Source organism: Acipenser ruthenus, chromosome 11 (assembly GCF_902713425.1).
Source record: "Acipenser ruthenus chromosome 11, fAciRut3.2 maternal haplotype, whole genome shotgun sequence".
Lineage (NCBI taxonomy): Eukaryota > Metazoa > Chordata > Actinopteri > Acipenseriformes > Acipenseridae > Acipenser > Acipenser ruthenus.
The window spans coordinates 25,001,157-25,013,353 of record NC_081199.1 but is presented as its reverse complement, the minus strand read 5'-3'; the positions used below and the strand labels follow the sequence as shown (position 1 = coordinate 25,013,353).

At 35.5% G+C, this 12,197-nt stretch overlaps 1 protein-coding gene across 13 annotated transcripts in view; it reads right to left on the bottom strand.

Annotated features, from left to right (window-relative positions):
• LOC117426174 (poly(rC)-binding protein 3-like) overlaps positions 1–12,197 on the bottom strand; it is a 106,172-nt gene that overhangs the window by 39,091 nt on the left and 54,884 nt on the right. Inside the window, exon 1 of one of the 13 annotated variants that reach the window (XM_059033484.1) lies at positions 10,426–10,575. The exons of 11 other annotated variants lie outside the window; for them this stretch is intronic. The gene's annotated coding sequence lies outside the window, so the exon portion shown is untranslated. Of the gene's footprint in view, positions 1–7,235; positions 7,328–10,425; positions 10,576–12,197 lie in introns of those variants that run through there. One more of the 13 variants, XM_059033488.1, reaches the window with a different exon arrangement.

Below are 12,197 nucleotides of genomic sequence, written 5' to 3'. Positions count from 1 at the left end.
TGCTTTATTAACACTCTATAACATAGTTATTATGTATCTAGTATACATTTATAAAACAATAAGCAGCACCTTAATATAAAGTGTTACCGTAAATTCAGTGACAAATGTTTTAAATAAGTCTTTCTCACTGAAGACAATGAGAGAGTCTTTTATTCAAAATGTTTGTCATTGAATTGAACTATTTTTGTCATTCTAAATAAATACACACTAAATTAATTCAGCTGAAACAAGTTAATTTTTTAAGAAAGTGTTGGCAATTTCCATTTACTGGGCTATAGGATTACATTTCAGTCAGACAATTAATTTAGACTCTTTTTTTAAAGACTGTCTGGTAATTTATATATATATATATATATATATATATATATATATATATATATATATATAGTACTGTGCAAAAGTTTTAGGCAGGTGTGAAAAATGCTGTAAAGTAAGAATGCTTTCAAAAATAGACATGTTAATAGTTTATATTTATCAATTAACAAAATGCAAAGTGAGTGACAGAAGAAAAATCTACATCAAATCAATATTTGGTGTGACCACCCTTTGCCTTCAAAACAGCATCAACTCTTCTAGGTACACTTGCACACAGTTTTTGAAGGAACTCGGCAGGTAGGTTGGCCCAAACATCTTGGAGAACTAACCACAGTTCTTCTGTGGATTTAGGCAGTCTCAGTTGCTTCTCTCTCTTCATGTAATCCCAGACAGACTCGATGATGTTGAGATCAGGGCTCTGTGGGGGCCATACCATCATTTCCAGGACTCCTTGTTCTTATTTACGCTGAAGATAGTTCTTAATGACTTTCACTGTATGTTTGGGGTCGTTGTCATGCTGCAGAATAAATTTGGGGCCATTCTGTTGCCTTCCTGATGGCATTGCATGATGGATAAGTATCTGCCTGTACTTCTCAGCATTGAGGAGACCATTAATTCTGACCAAATCCCCAACTCCATTTGCAGAAATGCAGCCCCAAACTTGCAAGGAACCTCCACCATGCTTCACTGTTGCCTGCAGACACTCATTCATGTACCACTCTCCAGCCCGTCGCGAACAAACTGCCTTCTGCTACAGCCAAATATTTCAAATTTTGACTCATCAGTCCAAAGCACCTGCTGCTATTTTTCTGCACCCCAGTTCTTGTGTTTTCGTGCATAGTTGAGTCGCTTGGCCTTGTTTCCACGTCGGAGGTATGGCTTTTTGGCCGCAAGTCTTCCATGAAGGCCACTTCTGACCAGACTTCTCCGGACAGTAGATGGGTGTACCAGGGTCCCACTGTTTTCTGCCAATTCTGAGCTGATGGCACTGCTGGACATCTTCCGATTGCGAAGGGAACTAAGCATGATGTGTCTTTCATCTGCTGCAGTAAGTTTCCTTGGCCGACCACTGCGTCTACGGTCCTCAACGTTGCCCGTTTCTTTGTGCTTCTTCAAAAGAGCTTGGACAGCACATCTGGAAACCCCTGTCTGCCTTAATTTCTGCCTGGGAGAGACCTTGCTGATGCAGTATAACTACCTTGTGTCTTGTTGCTGTGCTCAGTCTTGCCATGGTGTATGACTTTTGACAGTAAACTGTCTTCAGCAACCTCACCTTGTTAGCTGAGTTTGGCTGTTCCTCACCCAGTTTTATTCCTCCTACACAGCTGTTTCTGTTTCAGTTAATGATTGTGTTTCAACAATCATTAGCACCTGTTTGGTATAATTGTTTAATCATACACCTGACTATATGCCTACAAAATCCCTGACTTTGTGCAAGTGTACCTAGAAGAATTGATGATGTTTTGAAGGCAAAGGGTGGTCACACCAAATATGGATTTGATTTAGATTTTTCTTTTGTTCACTCACTTTGCATTTAGTTAATTGATAAATATAATCTATTAACATGTCTATTTTTGAAAGCATTCTTATTTTACAGCATTTTTTCACACCTGCCTAAAACTTTTGCACAGTACTGTATAATATATATATATATATATATATATATATATATATATATATATATATATATATATATATATATATACATACATTAGCTCAAAGAGCCAGCTGCCCTTGGTGTCTAGTGTTTACAACAATATTTCACAGTCTTCCCTTCTGTGCAAGTGTACCCCACCCCTGAAATGTGCCTGTCATTACGTCGCTCTGCTCCTTCTGCTGCCTGTGACATTAATAGGTTCAATCACTGTATTCAGAAGCACTGAGCACTGAACGTTATGATCTTCTTAAAGATTAACAGCCTTCCTTAATCCTATAGTATTCCCTGAATTCAATGACCAGTATGAAATATTCCCCATCTAAAATACTATTGTCTCAGTATCTGTTTGCATTAACATCTGAAACAGTGACTAAGAGACAAGTAACTGAGCCAACGAGGAACTTAACAGGCCTTGTCAGGGGAGAGATACAATTCATTACCTTTTAGTTTTTCCTGTCCACCCATTGCAACATGTATATTGTTTTAATGCTGTAATATATATACATCCACTGTTTGTTTCAAGGTTATGAATATCTGGGAAGCTGTCCACCATTAGTGTTCATCAATATGTCACAGTTACATATCTATCTATCTATCTATTTATCTGTCTATCTATCTGAAGCATCAGACATACCTTTATCACAAGCTATTGAAAGTATCAGAATATAACTTGCATAATATTATTTACATGTATGACTTTTTCATATCACTGATGTTGGATATACAGTTGCGCCTGGAGGATGAAAGTCTCAGACATGCTTGTTATATTCTTTGGCTTTGTCAGGTGAAATACTGCATTCCGTACAGTTTAGGGATGGCCACCACTGCTGAGTGCTGACCCTCAGAGGGGCCAAAATAAATGAATAAATAAAAGTCATCTTTTATCACAATTGTTTACATAAAACATGCATTTGGATCAATTACAAAGGTTTACGGTTTAGAAGTGAGCATTTCTTTGTAAGTTTTAAATGGGGAGCTGATTTTTCAAGGTTATTCAAGGTCAAACACTGCAGGAAGCAGTAAAATTACTGTTAAAAAAATTGCTGCATACAGTTAAACTGGGGAAAGTCTGCACCAGGACATAACGACGAAAAATACCTTTTTATTAATCACTAACATACTGTATATGACATTGGCACACACAAGCAAATTTAGCAACTGATAAACTTTCTGATTAACTAAGCCCGTATTGACTGAAAGACTGAAAAACAGTAATCCGTGCCTATAAAATAGATTTTAAAATAGAAAATATCAGAAATTAATCTGACTCGATCCTTAAATCGTCCAGCCTTTCCTAATCCTCTTAACTAGATATTAAAATGATTACATTTTAATATTGCCTAGACACAAGTAAACCTAATCTGAGATGTTGGTATATTACAGAAATAAAATTAATGACTGTCATATAAGCTTATATATAACCATACCCCACAGTTTTATTAAACTTAAAACTGAAAATAACACAGTCCACATTGGGCCGGAGCCTTGATATTCCTTGGCTCTGTTCCAGGAATCCATGCATGTGTGTGACAATGGGGTAACAGGCCACAGTGAAATATGTAAGTTTAATCAAAGCAAGTAACCTAATAACACTGTTATTGCCAATACTGACTAGTATAGGAGAATTATCATTCACCATGTCTAAAAAAAAAATAAATAAAAAAAAAAAAAAAAATAATAATAACTGAATAATTGTTTTAAAACAGTGTACATGATGGGTCCTTAGCGTGGGGATTATTTATAAGTGGCTGTACATATGGATCATGTAATTATATATTATGACATTATAATAACTTGATAATGATACATAAAGGTGTATTGCAATAAAGTGTTATTATTTCTAATCATAACCTGTAACTGTTAATAGAATAATTAATAACATGGTTATAGATTGTATATAACAACTTAGAATTGATCCCTGAACTACCCATTCTTGTAGTATTACCTGGTAACTGCTGAGTAATTACTGACATTTTTTATACTAGTTATTAATTCCACACATCTCCTAATTATCTTCCTTTAATGGTCAGTAAACTCACAATCTCATTGGTCCTGCAAAGCGGTCAGTAATTATATGTTTAATAAAATATAATAGGTTGTGTGTTGCCTCTTATTGAATAAGATATATCATGCAATGAAGCAACACTGTGAACAATTACATCACGCATCAGTGAGACTTATCTATATAAGTATTACAAAGTGTCCCTGAAACTAAAACTACCTTTGTAAACAGATAAACTGTTCATTAAAAGGGTTGGTTTCTGAAAAAAACACATCCACAACTTCAAACAATGGAATTCTGAGATAAATATTTAAGACAAATGTTTTAAACTTCTGTGTAAAATGCACATGTAGCTGTACTGTAATAAACAATTCTTTCTTAGCATAAAATAATTGTATTTTAGTGTAAATCTGAACATGGCTGTAATCCACGCTCCCTCTTGCAGTATTTGTTTCCTCCTCTGAATATCCAAAAGGTAACTGCATAGCGAAATGAATTATTCAACTACGTGGGGCAATAAAAAATATCAGCCATGTGGAAAAATCCATCACCAGAACCCCCCCCCCCCCCCCGGAACAAAATCCTGGCTACACCAGTGTTATTAACCATCATCAAAATCCTGGCTATGCCACTGACTGCAGTTCTTTTCCTTTATTCAGAGCTAGTCAGTGTGACGTGTATAGTCATATGTGAACAGCTCCCAAGGACCCCCTCTAGAAGAAATGTGCGTATTCACAGAGCACACTCCCGACAGGCTCCGACAGCAGGCTCTAAAACTGTCACCTTGGATAAGCCGCCTTTACTTAAATCTCAGCCTAAATCACAATCAAAGAGCGGAGGAAGCGCACACTGCTCATATACAAAGCCCAGCAGCAGGACATATTCAAATGATATGGCCCATTTCTTTCAACCTCCCGGACAGACAACAGGAGACACACACCTTCTCTGCTCTGGGCAACACTGGTCACACAATAAAAAAATTAAACATACATAGAATTAGGGCAAAATTAAGCAAATGACACATTTGCATTTTGCCTTCCACAGGGTTTGCAATGTTTAATAGTCATCCATCATGCAGCCCTATTGGACAGTTGCAGGGGTAGCTTTAAAGTTGTTGTGTCCCCTAATCAAATAATACAGTACTATATTAAAAAGAGTTATTTTACATTCTCCAGCTATAGTTTATAACTGCCATGCCAGAAGGTTGACTTACAACTAGACAAATAAGACTTGCAGCAGTAGGAGGTTATAAACTGCATATTAAAAGTGTTTTTTGTTTTTAAATTACAACATTTTCCTACATCGTGTTTTTGAATAAAATACCGATAAGTCTAACACGTTACAAGAAACACCAACAGAGTGGATATTTTCAACATGGTTTACTGTAAACCACTGAAATCAATCTCTAGGCTTATGTTAAAAATGCAATTTAGAGTTTATTGCTTGCCAATAAAAATGATAGACCAAAGTTAGACTGCTGATTGCTACTATATATGCTTAGAAGCTTGGCAGTCTCACTGCTGAATGATCAAATCAGTGTAGGAAAGGGGTATACATTTTTATAGATGTTGATATATGAACTGATTTGAGGATAGTTGTGTATATTCTATAGGAATGAAGTTCATGAAGGATTCCATATAAAACGACAATGAACCTTGTACTGTACTGTATATTCACAGTTATCTTTAAGCATGTGTGCACGTGCACTGTATGTGTGTGTGTGTGTATATATATTGGCTTAGCCTGTAGTTTATTTTGGGGGTGGATGGAGATTTTTGGCTGATGGGTAATAACAGTGGCGTAGCAAAATTCCGTTTCGGTGGGGGGTGCTGTTGAATGATCGGGAGGATTTTGTTTTGCGGTGGGGGTGGGGAGATTTTTGCACATGGTTGATATTTTTTATTCTCAAAAGTAGTTGAATAATTAATTTCAGGGGGAGGGGGGGGGGGGTTCAAACCTCTAAAATCACTCCACTTGCTACGCCACTGTGTGTATATATATACACTAAATAACAGTTTACAAATATATTACAGAATTAAATCATTAAACAAATAAGCACACCTCAAACCTGCATTGTACAAACAACATATATATATATATATATATAAGCTCAGTGCTTCTGAATACAGTGATTGATCCTATTAATGTCACAGGCAGCAGAAGGAGCAGAGCAACGTAATGACAGGCACATTTCAGGGGTGGGGTACACTTGCACAGAAGGGAAGACTATGAAATATTGTTGTAAACAATAGACACCAAGGAATATATGTGTATGTATATATATATATATATATATATATATATATATATATATATATATATATATATATATATATATATATATATATAGGGTGGAAAAAAACACACAGACCGGTAGATATAAAACAGAATATATTACCAACTAAAAATACAAACCTATTCTATAATTAAAACAATACACCAGTATGGACTCCATTTTCAGTTTGTCAGTAATTCTGATGCCATTTGTACTGGTACCTGTATTAAATATTCATGGTCCTATTTCTACATCATAGATTTTAAAATATTGTACAAAATGATAAAGTAATATATACAAAATATACAGATAATTACAAAGAAGAGCAATTTAAACACTGATCTCTATAAGATTTAGATTCAGCTTATATAGTTTTCTCAGAAGAGGCAGATGCGCAACCATTCGTAACACCAGACTTACATGTGTATGTTTCTGATGGAATTTGGATATATACCGTAATAAATTAAAATATTGCCTACAACCACTGTTAAAGGTGCTAATTTTAGAAAATGTTAAAACAATGCAACTCTTATTTTTCTCTCTATTACTTATTTGGACAGCTTCCAAGCAAAGCCATTTCAAGACTACTGTTTTGCAGAGTCCTTTAAATTCTTACAATTGAAACCTATTACATTTCTACCCATTTCAAAAATAGCAAAACTCATAACATGAATAATGAATGTATTAAAGTAAAAATATTAAAGCATATACACTGAAACAGTATAGGAAGATATGCACTTTACCATGTAATACAATGTTTATAAGCATGCTGTATTATAAACATTTTGAGTTGTTATAATACAGATACTGTATGTGTTTTGCATTAACCCAACACAAATGTACATTTCTAATTCAAAGTGACTTTAAAAATATAGATTTTACAGTTGATTTTTTTGTAGATTTGCCAGCTGTTTACATATTTACAATCTCCCTACCTCTGCCAACCAAACCCCCAACCCCCCAAAAAAGATTTTTGTTTTTTTTACCTTGCCACAGCTTCGGACAGATGGTCACCACTTTCAACGTTTGCAAAAAAGATTACAAAAAAAAACACTGAAGGAAAAATGACAGATTTTTTTTTTTTTGCTTAACTCTGACACAATCTCATTGGTCCTGCAAAGCGGTCATGTGAGTTAGACTCAGACCATGTGGCCTAAAAAAAAAAACCCAAATCCTTATTTTGTTGCGGTGGGATCTTACAGTCGCTCTTATTCTTTAAAACAAAAAAGTCCACTGCACAAATCAGGGCTGGCAGACTTAACCAATGACTTCATAGCTAGTCGGTCAGGTATGTTCGTCCATTGTATTTTTCAAATAATTGGATATTTCTATATATTTTTCAGTTCTACAGCTTTTCTTTTTTTGCAAAATGAGGATGATGGGATATATCCATACTCTTTCAGTCTCCAGGCCATCAACTTTCTTTTTCTTTTGTTTTCATTATTTTGAGTTTATTCAGTTGATCTAAATCCATAAAAAATAATAATAATAATAATAATAATAGGACCGGACAAAAGTTACACTAAAGACACACTGCATTTTAGTCCCTACTCACAAAATAATACGGATTGTTTTAATTAATGTTTTGGAAAGAACTGTTGGAAAGTCTGGAGTTCACAAATCGTTTTCAATTGTTTTAGAGAGGGAATCATTCTCATTATTCAAAGCATTGGAATAATGAGAATGATTCCCTGGTTATAAAAAAATCTAAAAAAAATAGTTATTAAAACATCACTTAAAAGGACACATTGTTGTGTTTGTTTTAACATTTCTAACATGACAGGCAGCTATTGCTCTCTAAGAATGAAATGTTCATTATACTAGCATTGCAATGTGTTCCTGTAAACGACACTGCACTATTTGATCAAAGGGTTGTCTTTCAGTATAATAGTTTGAGCACTAAATAAAATAATTATTTGAGTACATGATAAATATCATCCACTCAAAAGTGCTAAATGTATGAATGTCTAAAAATATATAAAAACTATAAATGTACTTAAAGAAACAATGACATACAGTGAAAAAGACTTCTAGTGGACATTTTTATCATGATAAATATGTATTACTCAAAAAAAAAAAAAAAACATACATTACTTGGCAGCAATTGGTTTGATTCATTTGTAAAGCAACTGGCAGTATGCGCTGGAGCCAGAAAACACTTAAAAGGTGGGTGTTTATTTGGGTGTGAAAGTGGTTCTGCACAAATCATGAGTTGAGTTCGGAATGTCAGCAGCCCGCCTCGCTGCTTCACTGTCTTTGGTTTACTTTGTTTATTTGAAGTCCAGCATTAATTTGATTAACATACATTGTCTTCCACTAGCATTCAGTGTTCAATTAATAAACTACAGGAAAGTATTAAAGCTATTTAAATATCATTTGTGAAGCTTCAATATTGCGTCTTACACTTTGGTAAGGGAGACATGTGTGACCTGCAACCATTATTTTGATATTGTATTACTAGTACTGGTTCTGAAAATCCTTTTGCAAATATATTCCTCTGCCATTTGCTGTAAATGGAAATATTAAGATTGTACCTCAATAACCAGGGTGTGAAATGTCACACATGATATGTTCAATAGAAGAGTTCATTGAATATTGTAAATAATAATAATTAAATAATTGTGTAACTGGTGGAGAAAGTACTACTATTATTATAACACAAAGTCTATTGCCAAAACAAAATATGCCTGTACCAGCTGTAGAAAACCTCTCCTTAATCTGGAGTGCAGCCTCAGTGAATCTCACAAACGGCTTGCAGTAAACTGCCAGCTAAATCAAAGGCTGCTAATCTTTCAAAATCTTTCAATCAAGTCACATACCACAATCTAGTTTGATTCTTTTTAAAGGTACCAAGTGTCAAATATAATTAAAATTAAATTATATACAGTATATATATATATATATATATATATATATATATATATATATATATATATAATGTATGTTGATAAGAAGAAAAAATATTTTTAAAATAATGTACACAAAAAGTTTAAATGATTAACAAATCATTTACTTCAGGACATTTCAGGCAAAAGCCCTTCTTCAGCTGTGTAGAAAGAAAGGTCAAAAGTGTTATATATATATGTGATGACCTTAAAAAGCCTGTAGATTGAAATTCTTGTATGTAGGAGCTAATTTATCATGTAAATAGGACCACTGGTTAATTGAATAGACCTCATACTGTGCTTTACAATGCTTACCTATGCTTTACCACGCTTTCCTGTGTTTTGTTACACTTTGCTATGCTTTTACTATGGGGAACTTTTATAAGGGAAAACCAAATATATGTGTTCAAAATAAAGGGGTACAAACATGATCACATGAAGACGTTTTATAGTTTGTTATTTCCAATAATATATTATATATGTATATAATTCATGTATTTTTTATTGTTTGCTATCTTTAAAATGTATGACATATATAAACCATAGTTTTCCTTCCGGTATGTGAAATCAGTAATATTTAATTAGGTGTTTTTTGTATTTTTAAATGTCTGTCTTTTTCTGTTTATGTGGGTATTTATTCATTTAATTTACAATGAGCCACAGACAGCACAGTCAGACACTGCACACCCTTGACTAAAACAGAAAGACCAATGGAGAAATGAAATAAGTAGAGCACGAAATAAAAGTGTACAATAATTAAATAATGTTTCTGCGGCTTTGCAAGGAATTAATACACAGCGTCACTGAGCTGTCAGTGTCTGAATTTAAAGAAACACTGGACCACCTTTGACTGCAGTTATGCACCTTCAAGACAGTGGTCTTGAACCTTTTCAGGCAACTTAATGAAGCCCTGGCATATTGCTACGCATTCCAGGACATCTAGGCTGTGGTGTGCACATCTTACATTCAGTTACCAGGATACGGACGTTCAGATCCTCACAAGAACCAAAATAACGAGTTCACATCAGTCTTTGAATGAAAGCTTTGCGCGTACCCCAACTTGCCCTAGTGTTACAAATACAGAACAACTGAAGGTAATTAAAGTTCCTCTTATAGATCAGCACAGCCAGTACTAACAAAAAAAGACATAACTGTTGTTCCCATAAAACTAAACAACAGTGAACCACAGAATTAAAATTGGTTTCTTTATGTATTTATTTACACTTTTTTCTAAGCAAAAACAAATAAGCAATTGAAACCGCCAGTCAGTAACCAGGAATGTGGGTCTTACCAGTGAGAGGGAAGGGCTTCTTAGAACGAGGAAGGATCACTAAAGATGGAATGCCATGGACACACTGAGCTTTGGCTCACCCCATCTCTATAAGTAAACTAACCCATAGCCCCCAGCAAGGTGACTGCGCTCCCTGCTGGGGGGGTCAGGAAGGGGGGCTAGGCAGGCTCTCGTCAGTCTCTCGCGCTAATTTCTTCAGAACAGCGTGAAGGGGAGGTCATCTCCTAATGATGAGACAAAGAACCATGCTCTTTTGGAGGGAGTAGTGTGTACTCCCATGTGTGTGGTCCGGGGGAGGGTGGGGGTGGGTGGGACCACAGGGTTAGTGGAGGTCTTTTGTTTATAAACACACTGATATAAAACACTTCCTCAACTAATTTAACTTTCATCTTCAGCTTCGAATTGAGCAGAAGGGACAATGGGAGACAGAGTTCATGACATACTGCAGTATTGGAGAATTGGACCAAATGGCTGGCGAACGCAAAGCTGTGTTCGGTCTGTCTACATACTGAAAATAAAAGAGGATAATCAGCTGGGATAAGCACTCTGTAGCACAGTGTTATCTTCCAATCTGGCCTGCTTCAGTTTTATCCACAAATTCTGAACTTAAAGCTGCAGGGTCTTCTATTTCTGTTTTTCTTTCACAGCATCTTACCAATAAGAAACCATTTTTTTACTGTTTATTCTTCATTCGGTCAAAAAGGACCATTTGTGAACTGGAAGCATATCCAAATATGATGCTTAACAAGGGCAGAAATGCAACTTGTCTATCTATAATTTCCAATCTGACCAAATAGAGTTCTGAAACACATCCAGTCGACTTTAGTCACAATTTCACGAGTATAGAGGCCCAATTCTAACGTGGCCAAACCTCTATCGCTAGGTCAAAATGTGTTTGCCCCAGATTTTTATTAAAATATTAGGCACAAACAGGAGCAAACTTCCTTTGCCCTGTAATATGATTTTGGTAACATGCTTTGTCCCGTCTTTAATGTCTGCGTTAGTGCAATTGGTCCCCATAACTTTTGGGATGTGGCCTCATTTACATGTTAGCTTTGAGCGACTTCGATGACTGATCAGGCAGAGGTGACTAAGTTTCAAACTAACCAGGTAAGGGAAGGTTTATTTGAAACACAGGTGCCGATGCCATTACCAAAAGGGAACAGCTAGAGGTCAAGGAGGGAGGAAGCAAGTGAGAGAGAAAACACACCACACAGTACTACAGAGTACTGAAACTGCCCTTGTTAAAGTTACAAACAATCTTCTTATGGCAGCTGACTCAGGTTCGTTATCAGTTTTAATTCTTTTGGATCTTAGTGCTGCATTTCACACTGTAAATCATGCTATCCTACTTGATAGGTTAGAGCATTTGTTTGGCATTTCTGGCATTGCACTAAAATGGTTTCAGTCTTATCTTACTGGGCGTCAACACTTTGTCTCTCTTGGCGGTTTTAGGTTGGGCTGGTAACATCTGGTGTCCCACAAGGCTCAATTTTGGGCCCTCCACTATTTAGTATTTACATGTTTCCCCTTGGTCACATAATAAGATTACATGGCCTGAATTATCATTTTTATGCAGATGACACCCAAATGTATGTGCATACTAAATCTGATGTTGATGTTGCTGCCTCTGTGCTTGCTGATTGCATTTCTGATATTAAGAATTGGATGTCACAAAACTTTCTGCATCTTAACTGTGACAAGACAGAAGTTATGTTGCTAGGCACTGCCCACCAGTTACGTAAAACCAATGATGTAAACCAGTCAGTTGA